The following is a 21,387-nucleotide window of genomic DNA, read 5'->3' as shown; positions in this document are numbered from 1 at the left end:
GATTTGTCAAACTGTACATGTGACAGCTCCCTCTTTTGGGGTAGAAAGTCCTTGGATTCTTTCATATTTAAGCCATAATTAATGGAAAGGACCAGCAATTAAGCCATTGCATGTACTACATAGCACATGCTCTGTTTGAAGCACAGAACAAAATGGTCTCCAACAACGTCATCACTAAAACTGATCAATATTGGATCTATTAAATTTTTTTTGGTTTCTGGAGAGAGAGAAAAATTTTGATCCTTTCTCTAACTGAAAGGATCAGTTTGACTACCATTGCAGAATATGAATGACTACAAAAAGAAACTGCATATCTGCACAACTCCATCAAAATCAATGGGTTAAAAAGTGGTCCTTTTTTCTTGACAGTCCTACAACGTGATACTGTGAGAGTCACAAGAAGGTGAATTAATTGTAGACATAAGAAACGAATGTAAAATACAACTGAAAGTTTAGAGCAGGGGTTTTGCCCAGGTTGAATGTTGCCAAACTGAGTTTTTAATATAGATTTTCCTCAGTGAAGCGTCACTTTTTTCCAGGGCAAACTAGAGAAAAGCAAATTATCATGTCTAAACCAGCTGATGTATCTACACAGGTTGGCTGTTGCTTGTCAGTATTTTGGATCTCCTGTTGCTAAGCCAAAGATGACATCCAGGTGAACCAAGATCTGCTCCTTCCTGATCCCTCTGCCTCAGCAGGAATCCAAGAGCATCCTTTCTTAATACACTGTTCTGAGTACGCCTGATCAGTTGGCCTAAACAAACCTCCATGAAACTTTTGCAGTGATGCAGAACTAGAGAACAGTCCCAGCATTCTGAAGCACAGTTTCCTTTCACAGGTCACTGAAGTTCATAGGAGTTTGTTCATATAACTGTACTTGGAGCAGAAAGGTAAAGAAAACCTATCGTAATCTACACAACCTGTCTAGAGGGAAAATTTCCAGCTATTGGTACACACAGTCAGCGCAATACTTCTTTGTGGGGACTAATATTCCAGCATGGGTATTTAATGAATTTTAATAAATGTTTAATGAATTCAATGAATGTTTGCAACTGCTGCAAAATACATTTAGGAATCTCTTGCTTTCTGGTTTTCCATTGACTTCAGATCAAATAAAATTCTTTATTATTATCTTTATTATTATCACTTTTTTTTGCAGAAGCCTATTATAAACTTACCTGAAGACACAAGCATTAGTATTTTACAATGAATTGATTAACAAGATCTATTTTAAAAAAAATAATAGCTTAGCGATTAAACTCTTGAGACGGGAAAAGCCCAGGAAAACACAGGCGTGAGCGGGGCGGGCGGTGCTCGGCCCCTCACACGCGGCAGCTGACGGTGCCGCGCGGGGCCCGAAGGGAGAAGGCGGTCCCGTGGGAACGTGGCAAAGAGAGGCGGGACGGGGAGAGAGGAGAGGGGGAGAGGGGCGGAAGAAAGGAAGGAAGGGAGGAAGGAAGGAAGGGTAACGCTAACGGTAACGGTAACGGTGCAGTTGGAGTGGGCAGGGCGAGCAGGGAGCGGCTGGAGGCCGGACAAAAGGGAACGTGGACCATAGTGGCTTCCCGGCAGAAGATTAAAACAGCTCCGAGTGCTGCAGCGAGCGGGATAGATGTTGCCACCCAGACAGAGCCTCGGTGGGTCCACGCGGCTCCCCAGAACCTGGGCTGTCGGCAGTGCTCCCCTCCCACAGCAGCTCACGCCTCTGGCACTGGCCTCGCTTGTGGGAGCTGTGCTCGCGTGGGGGAACTGCTTCGCGTGGTGGCAGAGCTGAGGGAGGAGGTAAATAAACTAAGGAGCTTCAGGGAATGTGAGAGGGAGAGAGATCACTGGAGCAGCGCCCTCTCCCAAACTCAGCAGGCTGCTGGAGCCAGTGTGGCTGAGCAACGCCCACCTGCAAACTGCAAGGCTGGGGGAACAAGAGATGGGCAATGGCAGCAAGTTCCTGCCCGGCGCAGGAAACCTGCTTCCCCGATCCAGACAACAAACCCCCAGATCCCCCTGAGGAACAAATATGAAGTGCTGCAGGTGGAACCCATCTCCAGGGATGAAGAAGATGGCTCCCACAGCCTAGAAACGTTCCCTAGGCTGCACCATCCTCAGATTACCATAAAAACATCCTCAGTAAATAATAAGAGGAGAATGATTGTCTTAGGGGTTTCCCTTCTAAAAGGAATAGAGGGGACCCATCTGCAGACCAGACCCGCTCCACAGGGAGGTCTGCTGCTTACCCGGGGCCGTCAGTGAAGGATTTGACTAGAAAACTTCCTTCCTTGGTGAAAGAGACAGATTATTACCCTCTAGTAGTATTTCAAATAGGCAATTATGACTTACAGCACAGAAAGCTGAAAGCCATCAAGAGAGACTTCAGGACTCCAGGGAGAACGTTGGAAGGCTCTGGGGCACAAGTAGTGTTTAGTTCCATTCCAGTGCAAAGGAATGAGGAGCAGGAGGTCAAACAGAAACAGTTGGTTAATGCCTGGCTCTGAGGCTGGTGTGAGGAGAAAGTCTTTGGGTTCTTTGATCATGGGGTGACCCACGCACCCCCAGGCATTCTTACTAGGGATGGGACACGTTTGTCTCCTACGGGGACTGAAGTCCTTACTAAAAATCTGGCTAGGCTCTTAAATAGAGCTTTAAGCCAGATGTGAAGGGGTAGGGGGACGAGACCTGGCTAGTTGGGATTGAGCCTGGAAGTGGGACTCCAGTGACTGAGAGATGGTGTGCTGGAGAGGACTGCCAGTACACCACCACAGGGCAAGTGGGGGTGAGTACAGGTGGGGACAGTAAGGACGAAACTGGCACTGTGGTGTTAGTTATTCCAAGAACCAGTCAATTCGAAATGAACTCTATTCCCTTTATGAGGGCTGAAGGTTCATCAGCCCAGCTGAAGTGCATTTACACTAATGCATGCAGCATGGGCGATAAAAGGAGGAGTTGGAAGCTGCTGTAGGGCAAGGTCACTATGATGTCCTTGCCATCACGGAAACATGGTGGGATGACTTGTATAACTGGAGTGCACCCATGGGCACTCCCATGGGGGGGTATAAACTCATCAGGCTGGACAGGAAGGTTAGGAGAGGAGACGGGGTAGCCCTCTATGTTAGAGAGTGCTTTGATACCCTTGAGCTCAATTACGGTGAGGAAGGGACTGAGTGCCTATGGGTTAAAATCAGAGGTGCCCACAAGAAGGCAGATATTATGATGGGAGTCTGTTACAGACCACCCAGACAAGAAGAAGCAGCTGATGAGCTCTTATATAAACAGCTGGGGATAGTCTCTAGATAGCTGCCTCTTATCCTTGTGGGAGACTTCAATCTTCCAGATATCCGCTGGAAGTACAATACAGCAGAAAGGAAGCAGTCTAGGAGGTTCCTGGAGTGTGAGGAAGACAACTTCCTCACACAACTGGTGAGTGACCCAACAAGGGAGGGTGCCCTCCAGGGCCTGCTGTTTGTGAACAGAGAAGGCCTTGTGGGGGATGTGACAGTTGGAGGACGCCTGGGACAAAGTGATCATGAGAAGATAAGGTTTTCAGTTCTAGGTGAGATGAAGAAGGGGATTAACAAAACAGTCACATTAAACTTCCAGAGGGCAGACTTTGGACTGTTCAGAAGGCTGGTGGGCAAAGTCCCATGGGAGACAGTCCTTAAGGGCAAGGGACCCCACAAGGGCTGGGTGCTCTTCAAAAATGAAATCCTAGCAGATCAGGAGCAAGCCATCCCCATGTTCCGGAAAAGGAGCTGGTGGGGGTAAAAAACAGCTTGGTTGAGTAGGGAGATCTCGAGAGACATCAAAAAGAGAAGGAATGTCTCTGAGCTTTGGAAGAAGGGACAGGCATCTTGGATGGACTACAGAGAGGAAGTGAGAAGGTGCAGGGAAAAAATCAGGAGGGCTAAGGCCCAACAAGAAATCAAATTTGCCGAGTCTGTGAAAGATAAAAAAATCTTTCTACAAATACATTAACAAGTAAAAGAGGACTAGGGAGAATATTCAGTCCCTATTGGATGTAGAAGGAACAATAGTGACAAGGGATGAGGACAAGGCTGAGGTACTTAATGCCTTCTTTGCCTCACTCTTTAATAGTAAGGGAATTTGTTCCCTCTGTGTACAAACCCAGGAGTTAGAGGAGCAGAATGAGGCTCCCATGATCCAAGAAGAGGTGGTTAGAGACTTGCTTGCCCAGCTAGACACCCACAAGTCTATGGGGCTGGATGGGATCCACCCAAGGGTATCAAAGGAGCTGGCGGATGTCCTTTCCAAACCTCTTTCGATCATCTTCCAGCGGTCCTGGCTGACTGGGGAAGTTCCACTGGACTGGAGGCTAGTTATTTTAGAGATAACTTTAGTCCCCCTTGGAGACAAGTATGACCCATCCCTAGTAAGAAAACCTGGGGGTAGGTGGGTCACCCCATGATCAAAGAAGCCAAAGCCTCTCTCCTCACACCAGGCTCGGAGCTAGGCATTAATCATCTGTATGTCCCTGACCTCCTGTTCCATATTCCTTAGTATTGGGGTAGAACTAAACACCACTTGTGCTCCAGAGCCCTCCATCATCCTCCCTAAAGCCCTGAAGTCTCTTTTGATGGCTTTCAGCTTTCTGCGCTGTAAGTCATCATTACCTATTTGAAATACTAACAGGGGATAGTAATCCGTTTCCTTCACCAAGGAAGGGAGTTTTCTATTGATATCCCTCACTGATGCCCCCGGCAAGCAGCAGACCTCCCTGTGGAGCGGGTCCGGTCTGCAGATGGGTCCCTCCACTCCTTTAAGAAGGGAATCCCCTAAGATGATCACTCTCCTCTTTTTCTTGACAGTGGATGTTTTTAGGGCCCTCCGAGGATGCTGGAGCCTAGGGAATGTTTCTAGGCTGTGGGGACCATCTCCTTCTTCCTCTGCTTCTTCCTGGGGGATAGGTTCCACCTGCAGCGTTTCATATTTATTTCTGAGGGCTATCTGGGGGTTAATTGTCTGGGTGGGGGGAGCAGGTTTCCTGCGCCGGACAGGAACTTGCTGCCATCCCCCATCTCTTGTTCCCCCTGCCTCACAGATTATAGGATCGAGCTGCTCCGCCGCACTGGCTACAGCAGCCTGCTGGGTTTGTGCGAGGGCACTGCTCCAAAGATCTATGTCCCTCTCATATTCCCTGATAGTCCTTAACCTGTTCACCTCCTCCCTCAGCTCTGCCACCATGTGAAGGAGTTCTGCAACTCGTGCACAGCTCCCACAAGTGTAGCCGGTACCAGAGGCACGGGCTGGTGTGGGAGGGGGGCACTGACTACAGCCCAGGGTCTGCGTGGCTGCATGGACCCACTGAGGCTCTGTCTGGGTGGCAGTATCCATCCTGCTCGCTGCAGCACCCGGAGCAGTTTTAATCTTCTGCCTGGTAGCCACCATGGTCAGCCACCAGCCTCTCCCTGCTCGCCCTGACCGCTCGAACTGCCGCTCAAACTGCCCCTTTGTAATAACGTGCCCCGCACCTCTTTGCCTCGCTCCTCTTTGCCGCGCTCCCAGTCGCTGTGCTCCCACGAGACCGTGCAGTGCTACAGACTAGGAGAAGTCTGGCTAGAAAGCTGCCTAGAGAAGAAGGACCTGGGGATGTTGGTTGACAGCCGACTGACCATGAGCCAGTGGTGTGCCCAGGTGGCCAAGAAGGCCAATGGCATCTTGGCTTGTATCAGAAACAGTGTGGCCAGCAGGTCCAGGGAGGTTATTCTCCCTCTGTACTCAGCACTGGTGAGACCGCACCTTGAATACTGTGTTCAGTCCAGGGCCCCTCACAACAAGGATGTTGAGGCTCTGGAGCGTGTCCAGAGAAGAGCAACAAAGCGGGTGAGGGGGCTGGAGAGCAGCAAGTCTTACGAGCAGCAGTGGAGAGAGCTGGGGTTGTTTAGCCTGGAGAAGAGGAGGCTGAGGACAGACCTTATTGCTCTCTACAACTACCTGAAAGGAGGTTGTAGAGAGGAGGGAGCTGGCCTTATCTCCCAAGTGACAGGACAAGGGGAATGGCCTCAAGCTCCACCAGGAGAGGTTCTGCCTGGACATCAGGAAAAACATTTTTTCACGGAAAGGGTCATTGGGGACTGTAACAGGCTGCCCAGGGAGGTGGTTGAGGCACCTTCCCTGGAGGTCTTTAATGGATGGGTGGATGAGGTGCTGACTGGCATGTTTTAGGGATTGTTAGGAATGGTTGGACTCGATGATCTAGTAAGTCCTTTCAAACCTAGTGATTCCATGATTGTAAATAACACCAGGGCCTATTTGGATGACCTTAAGTAACCCCAGGCCCTACTTGGATGACCTCAAGTAACCGCTAGGTGGTCTCCAGAGAGGTGCTTTGACCTCACGTAACCCCAGGGCCTACTTGGGTGACCTCGAGTAACCCCAGGCCCAAATTGGATGACCTCAAGTAACCCCTAGGTTGTCTCCAAAAAGGTGCTTTGACCTGAAGTAACCCCAGGGCCTAATTCAATGACTTCAAGAAAGCCCAGGGCCTACTTGGATGACCACAAGTAACCCCTAGGTGGTCCCCAAAGAGGCGCTTTGAGCTCAAGTAACCCCAGGGCCTTTTTAGATGGCAAAAAGTAACCCGCAGGGCTTCCTGAGAAAGGTCCTTTGACCTCAAGTAATCCCAAGGCGTAATTGGATGACCTCAAGTAACCACTAGACGGTCCCCAGAGAGGTGTTTTGACCTCAAGTAACCCCAGGAACTTCTTAGGTGACCTCAAGTAACCTGAGGGCCTACTTTGATGACCTAAAGTAACCCCAGGGCCTAATTGGATGGGGCCCTTGGATTAATTGAGGTCAAACCACCTCTCTTGGGAACACCTAGAGATGACTTGAGGTCATCCAGTTAGGCCCTGCGGTTAATTAAGATCATGCAAATAGGCCCTGGTTGTACTTGAGGTCAATGCAACTCTCTGGGCACCTCATAGGGATTTCCTGAGGTCATCCAAGTAGGCCCTGAGATTACTTGAGGTCATCCAAGTCAGCGCTGGGGTTACTTGAGCTCATGAAAGCAGCTCCTGGGGTTACGTGATGTCATCCAAGTAGGCCCTTGGGTTACTAGAGGTCATCCAAGTAGGCCCTAGAGTTACTTGATGTCATCCAAGTGGGGCCTGGGGTTACTTGATGTCATCCAAGTAGGGCCTGGGGTTACCTGAGGTAAAAGCAACTCCCTGGAGACGTCCTTGACGTTACTTGAGGTCATCCAAGTAATGCCTAGGGTTACTTGAGGTCAAAGCAGCTCTCTGAGGACTACCTAAGGGTTACTTGAGGTCATCCAAGTAGGGCCTGGGTTTACTTGAAGTCATGCAATTAGGGCCTGGGGTTACTTGTACTCGTCCAAGTGGGCTCTGGGGTTACTTGAAGTCATTGAGGTAAGGCCTGAGGTTACATGAGGCCAAAGCACCTGTCTGGGGACCTCCTGGGGTTCCTTGAGGTCATCCAATTAGGGCCTGGGGTTACTTGAGGTCATCCAAGTAGGCCCTGGGGTTACTTGAGGTCAAAGCACTTCTCTGGGGACCTCCTAGGAGTTACCTGAGGATATCCAAGTAAGCCCTGGTGTTACTTGAGGTCAAACCACCTCTCTGGTGACCACCTAGAGGTTACTTGAGGCCATCAAAGTAGGGCCTGGGGGTACTTGAGGTCAGAGTACCCTCTCTGGGACCTCCGAGGGGTTACTTGAGGTCATCCAAGTAGGCCATGGGGTAATTTGAGGTCATCCAATTAGGCCCTGGTGTTACTTGTGGTCAAAGCACCTCTCTGGGGAATTCCTAAAACTTTCTCAAAGTCACCCAAGTAGGCAGTCGGGTCACTAGAGGCCATCCATGTAGAGCCTGGGGTTAATTGAGATTAAATCACATCTCTGGGGACCCTCTAAAAATTACTTGAGGTCATCCAATTAAGCCCTGGGGTTACTTGAGGCCAAACCATCTCTCTGGGGACCACCTAGGGGTAACTTGAGGTCATCCAATTAGGGCCTGGGTTTATTTGAGGTCAAACCACCTATCTGGGGACCACCTAGGCGTTACTAGAGGTCATCCAAGTAGGCCCTGGGGTTACTTGAGGTAAAACCACCTCTCTGGGGACCACCTAGGCGTTACTAGAGGTCATCCAAGTAGGCCCTGGGTTTACTTGAGGTCGTCCAAATAGGCCTGGGGTTCCTTGAGGTCAAACCACCTCTCTGGGAACCACCTACGGGTTACTAGAGGTCATCCAATTAGGGCCTGGGGTTACTTGAGGTCATTCAAGTAGTCCATGGGGTTACGTGAGGTCATCCAATTAGGGTCTGGGGTTACTTGAGGTCAAACCACCTCTCTGGGGACCACCTAGGGGTTACTAGAGGTTATCCAAGTAGGCCCTGGGGTTACTTGAGGTCATCCATTAAGGGCCTGGGGTTACTTGAGGTCAAACCACCTCTCTGGGGAACACCTAGGGGTTAATAGAAGTCATGCATGTAGGCCCTGGGATTACTTGAGGTCAAACCACCTCGCTGGGGACCACCTAGGGGTTCCTTGAGGTCATCCAATTAGGGCCTGGTGTTATTTGAGGTCAAACCACGTCTCTGGGGACCACCTAGGGGTTACTAGAGGTCATGCAAGTAGGCCCTGGGGTTGCTTGAGGTCAAACCACCTCACTGGGGACCACCTAGAGGTTACTTGAGGTCGTCCAAGTAGGGCCTGGTGTTATTTGAGGTCAAACCACGTTTGGTACTTTTATCTCTTCGGAGGGACTTATCAGGGCCAAACTTAAAAGTTCAATTAATTGATCACCTCCCACCTTGAATTCTATTCTGTCACTCCGTGTCTACCACCTTACGAGAATCTTGGGATTATACCATAATCCCTCACTCCGTGTACTCCGTTTTATTAGAATCTTGGAATTATATTTTACCTAGTGCTTTGCTATCACAGCAGGGAGCACCCATACCATACCACAACAGAGAATTTTCTATTTTACCCAGGGGCGGGCAGTGCCACCTCCTCACTCAGCACAAAAAAGGCACTTATATCCCCCCCCTCATGGGGGGAATCCATACTCCAACTATTTGATGGGGAAGGAAAGATAGATGGCTCTGCATATTACACCATGTTCAGTTGTCCCATTTCATCTTGAAATGCACTGAAACACAGGCAGTAAAACAGCCATGAGGGTCAGCCTAGAATCTCCAGAGATTGTGCAAATCATATTTTCTGAAGGAGCTACTATGAAATAGATGCCTACACACATCAACAATCTCTCTCAGCGAGCTAATGACAACTCTATTAAAATATTCTTTCATCACATAATAGCTGTAATTTTCATTGTATTTTCGACTGTTGCATTTGCAATTCAACACAATACAAATATAGTTTATAAAAACTCAGCATCCCATGATAATGAAATGAAATAATCTGAAAGTAACCAAGTTTGCACTTTTCCTCATCTTCATCTTAGAATTTAACCACTCTAGGAATTGCTGCCATTAACAGAACAAATGATATTTCTGCCCTCTGGTTGTACGCCCCAAACACTTAGTCCAATAATATCGACGCATAACATTGTTCCTAACTAGCTAGATGGTAGTAAAAAACATACTAACAATTTCAATGTAGTGCGAAGCATTCAACACTAACAAATAAGGAACACAGAGGAAAAATCCTAATTAGCCAAAAATAACTCAGGAAAGAGATACTGAAATGCATTGTCCATTGAAACATTTGACTTATTATAAAGACCAAAAAGAGAAACCAGGTCCATAGAAGCACTCAGCAGTCACTACTTAACTCAGGCAACACGCCAAAGATAATTTGCAGAACCACCCATAGCAGCCCATTAATATATTCTTGTTTCGTAAGAAGACCAGGAGGATACCAGAGCTGGACAAAGTGGTCTCTGTCACCGCTTTGTTAATGTATCAGTGCTTCTGCTAGCTTATGCTGTCACCTTATTAAACCCTTACTTATGTATATTGCTTAGCTCCCTTTAACCTACACTGATTTTAAAACCAGAATTGCACTGCTTAAAATTGCTTTGCATGTCTTTCTATTGCACTGTTTCAGCTGCGTAACTGTCTTAGACTACCTTTTCTCCAGTTTTCTTTACCCCAGAATTACTACAAGCAGACAAGTGCTAACATCTCCTCCTTCCCTGTCTCTCCAAGAGACAGCTTTCATAACAATCTTCAGGTTGTCTGTGGTCAAGCATTCCATATGCAGGATCATAGAAAAATCAAATCATTGAATCTGCCTACTAAACCATGTAATGAAGTGCCACATCTACACGTTTTTTTGAACCCCTCCAGGCAAGGGGATTCCACCACTGCCCTGGGCGTCCTGTTCCAATGCTTCACCACTCTTTCAGTGGGCTTTTCCCCAATACCCAATCTAAACCTGCCCTGGCACAACTTGTGGCCATTTGCTCTTATCCAATTACCTGGTAGAAGACACCAGCACCCACCTCACCACAACCAAGTACACGAGAGATAGTACATATACAATCATCAGAATTGTCACATTAAAATAGCAGTAATAAGCCAAATTTGTAATTAAATCCATATCATCCTGCAGAGACAGGACACAGAATTCAGCATCAGATTATGGGCAACTATGTCAGACAGGGAAAGAATTTAGAAAGATTGTTGCCAGCATTACTTTTGTGAGTAGAAAAAAAAAAACCAAACAACTTAGCCATAAGGTAATAATGTGCTATTATTTCTATTGTTGTAGGTCCTGGGAGCCATAGTCACTACTTTCTGGGCAATGCTGACAGAATATCCAGATTTTCATGATTCTGAGGTGGCAAAATCCAGTGCTATAGTCATGGAGACCTACATTGACTGTGTCCATGTTGGCTCATGGGGAAATTTGCTTCTAATGGTGATTTTCAGAAGTATTAGAAGCCATAGGAGGACTAGGTAGAAGTAAACATCCAGACCCCGATGGCAGTCCAAGGAGCTGGAATGAAGACATATAGATTCATTCTATATGTTAAGTGAGTTAAGTGAGTAGGCAGATAGTAATTAATACACACACAATAATCTATTTTCCTAACTAGGTGAAAAAGATTTTTTTTCCTATTTTCCAATCTCTGGGTTGAAATAATTCCCCTTCCAGGAAACTCTACTATTCTTGCACACTTTCTATCCAGTACTCATGCTCTGCTCAAAACCTGTCATTATAAATATCACGATGACAAATGATCTCAGGGATTTTGTTGGTGATCAGATAGTACAAAATGAATTAAATGGAAATCATGGCCATCACTGACAAAAATATTACTTATATGAAAATGTGAGTTGACTGATAAGATCAGGCAGTGGTCAACTTGCTTCTGTAGCACAAGCCTGTCATACGAGAGGAAGTCATTTACACAGAGCACCTTTACAGGCTCAGCACACAGACGGATGGCAGGAAAATGCACTAGGGGAGGTTTAAGTTGGATATTAGGAAAAGGTTCTTCACCCAGAGGGTGGTGGATGACTGGAACTGGCTCTCCAGGGAAGAAGTCATGCCTCCAAGTCTGAGAGTATTCAAGAAGCATTTGGATAACACCCACGGACACATGGTGTAAATGTTAGTGTTGTCCTCTGCATCGGCTGCAGTTTGACTCATTGATCCTCGAGTCCCTTCCAACTGAGGATATTCTGTGATTCTACCTGAAAACAGCATTGGAAGTCAGCTGAGGAGCGGGAATTCATTTAAAAGAAGCCAGCCCAAAAAGACAGATTAATTTCCTTTGAGGAAAGGTGAGAAAGCTCTAACAACATAGAAGTCTCAGAAACTTTCTGTTTAGGAAAGAGGATCCCACACACATTTTGTCCTCTCTCAGCCCAGAAACAGCTCACTTCCCTGCCAAAACTGTTCCTCTTGTTGGATGGCTTGGATTAGAAATCTATGAGCTTTGGCACAGCTTCCAAATTTAAGTAATATCAATCCTGCCACAGTTTCAGACCATCTCGAGAGAAACAAAGGACACGATTGCTGCATTGTTTTAGTGTTTTGGCCTAAGAGCCAGAGGGAGACAAGGCTGGGAGAAGGCAGATGCACAGCTTTTCAATCATCTCCCTTCTTAACAGACTGCTGAAGGGAATTTCTGCAAGAAAGAAGGAACAAAGCTCCATGAGACCAGTGTGCAAGGAAAGGCAAGATTCATGCTTGGGAAGGGAGCATTGCCATGTTCTGTGGCTTTAATGTAGAGGCCCAGCCCACCTGCTGGGGACAGCTTATTGATGCATAAATGGGTGTTAGCAATGTACGTGTAAGAGACGTCACCCAAATTCCTGGCACCTCACTTTTTATTAGTAACGTGATACGTTTTGGGGGGATATCTATACAGTCAAAAAAGTCAAAAGGTAACATGGATTAATAGCTGATGTTGCCTCATTCATATTTATCACAGGCTGCTTAGAGAAAGGAACTGCAGAAACCACACATGTAGGCTGGAAGACAGCCAGACATTCAGCTGTATTAAATGTATGAAAACTCCTCCCATTTAAATCCTGCAAGAGGGAGAAGCTGATGCTCTACCCTACACTATTTGAAAAGAGATATCTCAAAGTATCTTACAATAAATGAGATTATAAATGAAAGGACTTCATCCAAGGTTAATGAGATAGATCAGGACACAGAATTATTTGAGTGCAAAATTAGTTTCCACACAATCACAGGTGGTCTCACTTAGTTCTATTTTGACTGTATTTCCAAGAGTGGGAAATATGTAAGTCTTTGAGAGGCTTTGCACTAAGACTAGTAGCTAAGCAATTACTTTTTAATCAGACACAGAATTGACAATACAATCAGGTGGCAATGTGTAATTACACAGCACAACATGGTATGTAGTATTTTGCACTACACCTTGCAAACCAGGTGCTGCCATTTTTTGCCTCCAGCTGAATAAGACTCTAGAGATTCTAAACAATGCACTCAACCTGCAGACATGATTCTCACAGCTTTTTTGTTGACATAAGTGAAATGCCCAGACAGGCCAATAAAAAAAAAAAAAAAAAAAGGTAGAATATACTTTCTTCACTCTCTTTTATTTAGGGTAGTATGAAGTGTCTTAAAGGAAGAGTTTGGAGACCAAGCCATATATCTGTATCTCCCCCTTGGGGCAGCTTCTCCAACCACTGCCAGCTGGAAGACCCACTCTCTGCACAGGCAAAATTTAGCAATTCATCATGTCAAAGAATAAGGAGAACTTCTCTGACTCTGGGGATCGATCTTAAAACCCAAGGGGCACAAGGGCAGGATATAAAGTCTCTGAGTTACTGTTAATGTTGCCTTCTAGTAATAAAGGCCATCCATTCCATCCATTGTTGTTAAAATTCTCAACCTATTGTTTTTCCCTATGAGAAATCACCCATGCTTTTGGGGTGTCTGAAAAGTGACCCAATACACATAAATAACTAAAAAAAAAAGTAAGAAAATGACCACAAAATACTTACAGTCTGTGGTTTATAAAATAACTTCTCCATAATTTTAGAATAAATGTTTGTCGCACTTCTAATTTCTAGAGTGCTCCAGACAGACAGTTTAAATTGATGGCTTGTTAGTGAGGACTGGCCCCTTTGTGAGATGTTTTCAGAATGATTGATTTACAATAAAGTGGCTCCTGGTGGGTGCATGCAGGTGGAACTGATTCAGATCGATTCCACAGAAGCTGACTAATCAGCTGTTTAAACTGGCAGAGTGCTCAATGACAGAAACAGTGCAGCTATCATTTTCTATCTAAGATTACAAATTAACTTGTTCTGTTTATCCTGTATGCCATCAATATGGAGAGAAGCAGCTGAGAGGGAGGTGGGATCCCAGACTGATGCTATAAAGCCTTCCCTGCAGATGTGCTTTCAAACATCAGCAATAAAGGCACAAAGGGAAATTTCTTTACGTATTGATGAAACCAGTGCAGACCACCACCAAACAGAGACTCATTTAATTAACTAGAGTGGGAAGTTAACAGTATTTTTAAAATGTGACCACAAAAGGATAAATTAATACCAAAATGGTGAAAAGTAAACATGTACTGTTTCTTCCTCCCCTGTCCCACACGGCCCATCAGCCCGTCCCTCTCCATGCACATTATATGCACACTAGAGGACTAGTACCTTTAGAGACTAATATTTCCAGAAATGATTAATGCTCAGTAATCAACATTTCAGCCTTTACAGTCATATCCCCGAAAGAGTCATTTTTACCAAAAGATGAAAAACTCCATAGGGAACACAATATATGTGGGTAAGTGAAAGGTGTCAGAGAGAATGTGGGTAAGTGAAAGGAGAATAGATATTCCCTGCCTCAGAGCTGATAACAAGAGCAGGAGCATGAGGGGGGTGCAGGCTTAGCAAAATAATTCTAGCCACTTCTCACCCACGATACTATCTTTATAAAACATCTCTCTGCCAATTCAAAAATATGCAATTATTTTGTTTATCCCTCCTCCCCTGGCCTACACAGACATACCCCATGCGTTAATTACATTTAAAGCTACAGAAAAATACAAAGTATGCCCCAGTGCAAGCAACAGTTCTTGTCTGGCTCACAGCAGGATGTAGAGGTGACGATGTTGGCAAATAAATTTTAGTTAAATAACCAAAAAAGTTCCCCTTCACCAGCCATTTCAGTCTTACCTGTAAAAAGGAGGAAGACAGAAAAATATTTCCCTGGATGTGTTCAGTCCTTAGTATCACTGCCAAGCTTGGTTAACAAAGTAATAACTGTTAACAACTGTGAGGGCCCTTGTATATGCCTATTTATGGTCTGAGAGCAACTCATAGCAAGTGGGGTAAAAACAAGGGCAAAAAAACCTAAAAAACCAAACCCAACACACCTGACAACTGTTAACACCTAACAAAAGGATTCAAATTTAATGTAGCCATTTAAAGGTGATGCACTAACACCACTGTTTACCTCAAAGAAACATAAACTTTAAAACATCAGTCTTGTAAACACTAAGATCACTGTCAATCTGACTTATTAGTTATTTGCACACATTTAAGGAGAGAACCCAAGATATTTCAAAAATTAAAACTACAGTATAATTGTAACTTGTGATATGCATAATGTACTGTCTTGTTGTCATTTGCTTTCCTCTGGTTATCGACAACATAGAAATTAAAATACTGTCTACTGATCAAATTTGGTGGCCTATGAGGTAAATATTTTGACAGATGTACTGCTACAACTACTTTTTATTATTAGAGAAAGGAAAGTAAAACTTGATTGTCAGTAATAAAGGAAAGCAATATATTAGCTGCATTGCTACATGCATGCTAAATGTCAAAAATAACCAAGCATCTTTATCATGAAATAAGTTTGTGAAAGGCAATGTATTTGTTTCTAAAAACAAAACTTTTATGAGCTGATCAACCACACCTCTGGATACTCACAGAAAAAAAATGTTACTATTTGCCAAGAGAGGAAAAGACTCTAAGAGAAAGCAATTAAGTAGGATAATCGGGAAGGCACATGCAGCCTTTCGATGTGTCACATTAGTTTCTATGATCATCTGTTCTTGAGAAGATTACCCTCTCGACCTTCACTGTTCTAGCCTTCAGAAGTGCTCAAAGAACAGCATACTGCAGTAAAATTTAGCTGCCTCATTGCTGCCTTCCTTCTGAGTCCTCAACCCTGACCTCAAGGGATCTTTTCTGACTCTCTGTCTTCAGAGAGAAGAAATAATTCAGTGCTCCTGCAAATGTAGGCCTAACTCTCTCCTGAGAAAACTGCCAAAGCCGGCTGAATTATGTGTGCTGGTATTGTGATGTGGGCTGCTCACAGCAAATTGATCTGATAGCGCTGAAGTCATTTCACTTCAGACCTCAGGTTGATGTGCAGTCTCAGAGGTGAGATAAGCTACCTGGTTCTGAACAGAACAAGACATGTTTTTTTCAGGATAAGATTGGCAATCAAACCCAGCAGCTGCTTGGACAACCAGGCACAGGCATTGATTATGATCTATCTCACAGAGTTTGGTTCACATATGTGTAGTATGGAAACAGAGGCACACTTCAAACTTTTGCTGCCTGAGTATCTGAGACAATTAATACATAGATGTATCATACACAACAAAATCTAGTGGAAAACTCAAGAAAGAACTTACCAACTCTCCAGCTAGTGTGAGGGGATGAGGTCACGAGAAGGGACCCTGCTGGGTCACATTGCTCAAAGCCCCACCCAGCCTGGCTTTAGACATCTCCAGGGATGGGGCATGGGGGAAAGTAAAAAAAGAGATAATCAAGACATAAATAAAACAATGCAAATGATGGTAACTGATGCAAACTCTGTTGCTTCTACATTTTAGGAAAGCTCTGGAAAAGCTGGCAATGATTGGTATGATGTTGATTGTCAACAGATTAAAGGAATTGTCCTTATGATAAATCAAGCATCTAATTTTTCACTGACAGGAACATAAGTCCTCAAACAATAACTGATTACATCTAAAATAGCCTCTCAATAAAGAAGAGTTTCTATGACTTTATGGAAGAGAATTTCTCCTCAAGCTAGAAAAAGAAGGAGATAAGTTCATTTTTTAAAATAACTGAAAGAAAACTACCTGTCAAAGATGTTTCTTTAGATGCATACAAACTGTTCAGCAGTCAATCATGAGTGGGTTTTCAGTGCTGCTTTTAATCTTGAAATCACATATGTACAGCTTAATTGCCTATGGGCAAGAACTGAGGGGGCATTCCTTTTTTTATTTAAAGGAAGACCAGATGTCTTCTGTATTCAAAATCTGTTGGTCAAACCAAACCTCTCATTTACTATTTCTCACTGTGCTGTGTGTACAAAAGGCAGAAGAAAGGAGAGAGTAAGTATGGAATTTTTATCAAAGATTTGCACCCCGGGGAATCAGCTTTAGATCTAAATCTAGTCAGGAATGCAATAGAGGCTTCTTCCCATGTGGGGAAGAGGATAATTAACATAATTCAAGGAAGGAAATTAATTGTGATAGATTAGAATATTTTACATCAAATGCAAATTTCCCATTGATTTTTGTACTTGAATTCTAATAGCTACAATATATTGAAGATAGGGATGTATAATAATAATGATGACATTAATAGCACTCTGGTGTAAAGAATTATTAAGACTTAAATGTGATACTTTTCAATAATGGTAGATTAACTGATTTTGAGGCATATTCAAAGAAAGCTTCGAGCATTGATTTAATTTAGTTTCATACCCAGTAAGTTGGACTAATGTCCTGTCTCTATCCTTAGGCTTGAAAAGTAAGAAAATCAAAGATTTTTTTTCTCTTTTTTTTTTTTTTTTCTCATAGCCCCATAGTTAATTTGTTTCTGGGCAGTAATTGATACTTGGTACTACCCTTACTATGAACAACATCATAATAGAGTATAATAGATCAATTGCTTTGGCACTAGGAAGGAAAATTTGCCTGTCTTCTCAGAACTGCCTAGGACATAAGATGAACTGAGACTTAAAATCATAGAATCATAGAATTGTAAAACCATAGAATGGTTTGAGTTGGAAGGGACCTTAAAGTCTACCCAGTTCCAACCCCCCTGCCAGACATGGGGCATCCACAACTTCCCTGGGCAACCTGGGCCAGTGCCTCACCACTCACATCCTGAAGAATTTCTTCCTAATGTTCAAACTAAATCTTCCTCCTTACAATTTAAAGCTATTTCCCCCTTGTCCTATCATTCCATGCCCTTGTAAAAAGTCCCTCCCCAGCTTTTCTGCAGCCCCTTCAGGCACTGGAAGCTGCTCTAAGGTCTCCTTGGAGCATTCTTTTCTGTGGGCTGAACAACCCCAACTTTCTCAGCCTGTGAATGGTAAATCTGGGTGGAGCCACATCACAATGTAGTGTGCTAGAGCTACAAAACGACCTTTGTCTATTTGTGTTAACCAAATTGGAAGGCCTGATTGCTAAGGCCCTTTTGTATTTTGTCAAAGACTATTAAAAAAGTTAACCAAGTTAACCTTACCAAGGTCTTATGAGGCCGTGTGTATGACATAGAATGTCATGGCTCTTTAGCACAAAATATTTATCATATAAAGAGATAAAAATAGAATTAATTGCATTATGAGAACAATTTGCAATGTTTTTAACCCCTTGAACACTTTTTTTCACATTGCTGCTGTGAAGTTACAATCTCCGCATGCTGCAATTTGCAGTATTACTTCCTACATTAAATAATAGGTTCAGATGCTGAGGAAGAACAGGTATAGTCGAACTTAAAAGCTGCAAAGGAATCTGAGACTCTGAAAATGTGTATAGAAATCAGTCTTACCTAGTACTGTGATTAACAGCATTCTGGAAAAGTACTGACCAGTGTTTGAAATCTGTGATTTAACAAAGTGGAGAGAAGTTGAAGGAGAAATTGATTTTTTGTGAACAAACTATACTGTATAAAAAATTGTATGATTAATATATGCTGTTTTGGAATAGGAAGCTTGTGATATTTCCTCTTACTATGTGTAAAAAATAAGGCCTATACAATTTTTCACAGTAAGAACATGTGGCTATATGCCATCTCTATGTAAGCTTAATCTTTTTGAAATATTATAACATTTATTAATCAGTAATTATATTGAATATTGCCTTATCACTCCAATACAAAAAAACTTGCATTGTTGAACACATAAAAAAAATAAAGCATATAATTAATGGGTATGTGGATTCACAGCAGTTGGCTGGAGAAATAAGGTAAGTAGTTCTAAAAGCCATTTTTCAAGCTATTATATCAATGTGAAATAACTTAAAAAAAGAGAAATCCCAGCTGTTATTAACTTAAATTACTTCCAACCATATACTGACTATGCAAGCAATATAGGTGAAAATTCATCTCATCTCATATAAGCCATTTAAAATTAGCCAGCAACCGTAAGCTAGTTGTCAAGTTTACCTCCAAAACTGAGACGTAAAGAGAGCTACTGAGCACAATTAATTCTCTCCACATCTCATTCTGAACTCCCGTGCTGTCAAAATTTTTTATTTCTTACCATATGCTTGCAGCTCTTCCTGAGACAAAAGAGATGATACATGTGGCATGAAAATCAACATCAGCTTTATTCTGCATAGATAGAAATAATTTTTTAAAATCATTTTACTCTCCTTTGATACTGTAAATTTAATACTCTGTGGTTTTCCATACAAAGCAGCATTGAGTTAATTCTTGGGTGAAATAATAAAGTTACCTCCAAATACCTCTTTGAGAAATATTTCAGCTTGTTTGATGTGGACGTGATATGTTATTTGTGAATGTTGTAGTATGGTTTAGTTTTATTTTAAATGTTACACTGTTAACAGAACTCACTATGTTAATTTCTGCCATTTTTTTTAAATAAGCAAGAAAAAGATTTCACAGAAATGATTCCCCCGAAATGTAATTGTCCACTGAAACATGACATTTTAAATCAAAAGTCTGCAAATCCGAAGTGATAAAAGGGAAAACAAACAAACAAATTAAAACCCCAAACCAAAACATTGACATTTAGAATAGACTTTAATAATTTGGCTTGAATGGATCTAAATTGACTATTGCAGCTCATGGAACTGAGCCAAAATATTTAGTCTTGATTCAGTGCAAGTGTAAATCTATTTCCACTCCTGCTGCTGTGAAGCCTCATGGAAGTTTGGAGAGCCTGAGTGAGGCACAAGACATCCAGTTTCCATCCTGGAGGAGTCATCACCAACATCCAGGAGAATTTTTATTTTGTCACTGTTTGATATAGCCTTTTTTTTCAGTTGTGACACTCAAAAATCTTGTTATGGGCAAAAAGTCATTTCGCTTTGCATGTAAAGCCATGGATTAATAGTGTGACTAAAATACCAACAGTCTAACTAAAGAATTACTGTTAAGTCAAGTCTAACTACTATTAAAAAAAAAAGAAATAAAATATAGTATAACAGAATAAAACTTAATAACACTAATACAGTTGAAATTATTACACGTACTCCCTGTATCTACCCCTTTCTCTGCTATCATATTTGTTTACTATATTACCAGCTTTTTTAAGAGGAGTAAGATGTTGATGGTAGGTATTTCTTTTTCCTCTTTTCTATAAGAGGCACAATGTTTTTTTTTTCTCCTCATTCCAAGACTGACTTGGAGATAGGTTTTTTCCCCCTAAAATATTTTCACATCTTCCTCTTTATTAATTTGCTATAATTCACATCACACAAATCTGTAACTCACATCACATCTGGATTTACTGTATATGGACAGAATTATACTATGTAGTTTTTTTTTCCCTTTATTAGTCCTAAAACTGGCCGCATTCTCCCTAAGGTGCATTCCTTCAACAACAAAGAACGGGTGGGTTACTTACAGCCCTGGCGCCATTCCAGGTCAATACCTGCGCTCTCCTGCTATGCTCAGTCTCTTGGTGAAGGTGCACCTTTTGAGGGAAGTTTCTTCCCTGCTGCATGTCACTCTAGGGTCATAGATGGTTTAGCCTACATGGAATAATTACTTGCTATTGCTGCTTATTAGTTCCCAAAATACATACAATAATAATTAAACACAATTGTGTTGTGCTGGGCCAAATTTAAAACAATTCAGAAAAATAATCACCCCACTGTTAGCTCTTACAGGCTGCAGCAATTCTCCGGGCAGGCCAAAGTAATTCCAGTGAGGTCCTGAAAAGTCCCAGGGTCTCTGCTGTGAGCTAAGCACAAAGCCTGTGGCCTGTAACAAGCAATACCAACATGATGTTTAATGGGCTACAGATTTTAACTTAGAATCATAGAATCACAGAATGGTTTTGGTCGGACTTTCAAGCCCATTCAGTTCCAACCCTTTGCCATGGACAGGAACACTTTCCACTGGATCAGGTTGCTCACAATCTCATCCAACCTTGCCTTGAACCATAATGAGTTTTGAACATACAGGAAACTTGAAGAGTATTGTTCATTTAGAATTTAAAAGTTTAGCAAACTTATCAATTTAGCTGCACCTTTAAACAGCAGATTCATTGTTAAATACTCATAAAAAAATCATTCACAATCAACAAATGAGATAAGTCCATCAATATTAATAGAACAAAGTCCTTAACAAGTAGGGTAGCTCAACAGGATGTTAGTGGGATGATCCAGCTTCCGCTGGGCAATTGTAAAAATACTTTCATTATCTGCAGTCTTTTCTAAGCCACAGTTTTCAAGTACAGATGATATTTTCTCACATGTAACTTAATCTCATAGGATATTTTACATACCTGACTCTCGAAGGATCTTTATCTCATTCCCAAGAAGGCACACTCTCATCCTTAGTCTGGCTTCAATTGCCTAAATCTGCTGCAAGACTATCAAAAAGATTCAGGATCACATTTAATATGGATTTCAGAATGTCTTTGACAAAGGCTTTAATTTTATACATCTCATGTAAATCCAGAAAACACTATGATCTAAAAATCGTAATGAACTTGTTAATGAAAATTTAAA

This window comes from Cuculus canorus, chromosome 7 (genome assembly GCF_017976375.1).
Source record: "Cuculus canorus isolate bCucCan1 chromosome 7, bCucCan1.pri, whole genome shotgun sequence".
Taxonomy (NCBI): Eukaryota; Metazoa; Chordata; class Aves; order Cuculiformes; family Cuculidae; genus Cuculus; species Cuculus canorus.
The sequence above is the reverse complement of the archived record's forward strand: the minus strand, read 5'-3'. Positions refer to the sequence as shown.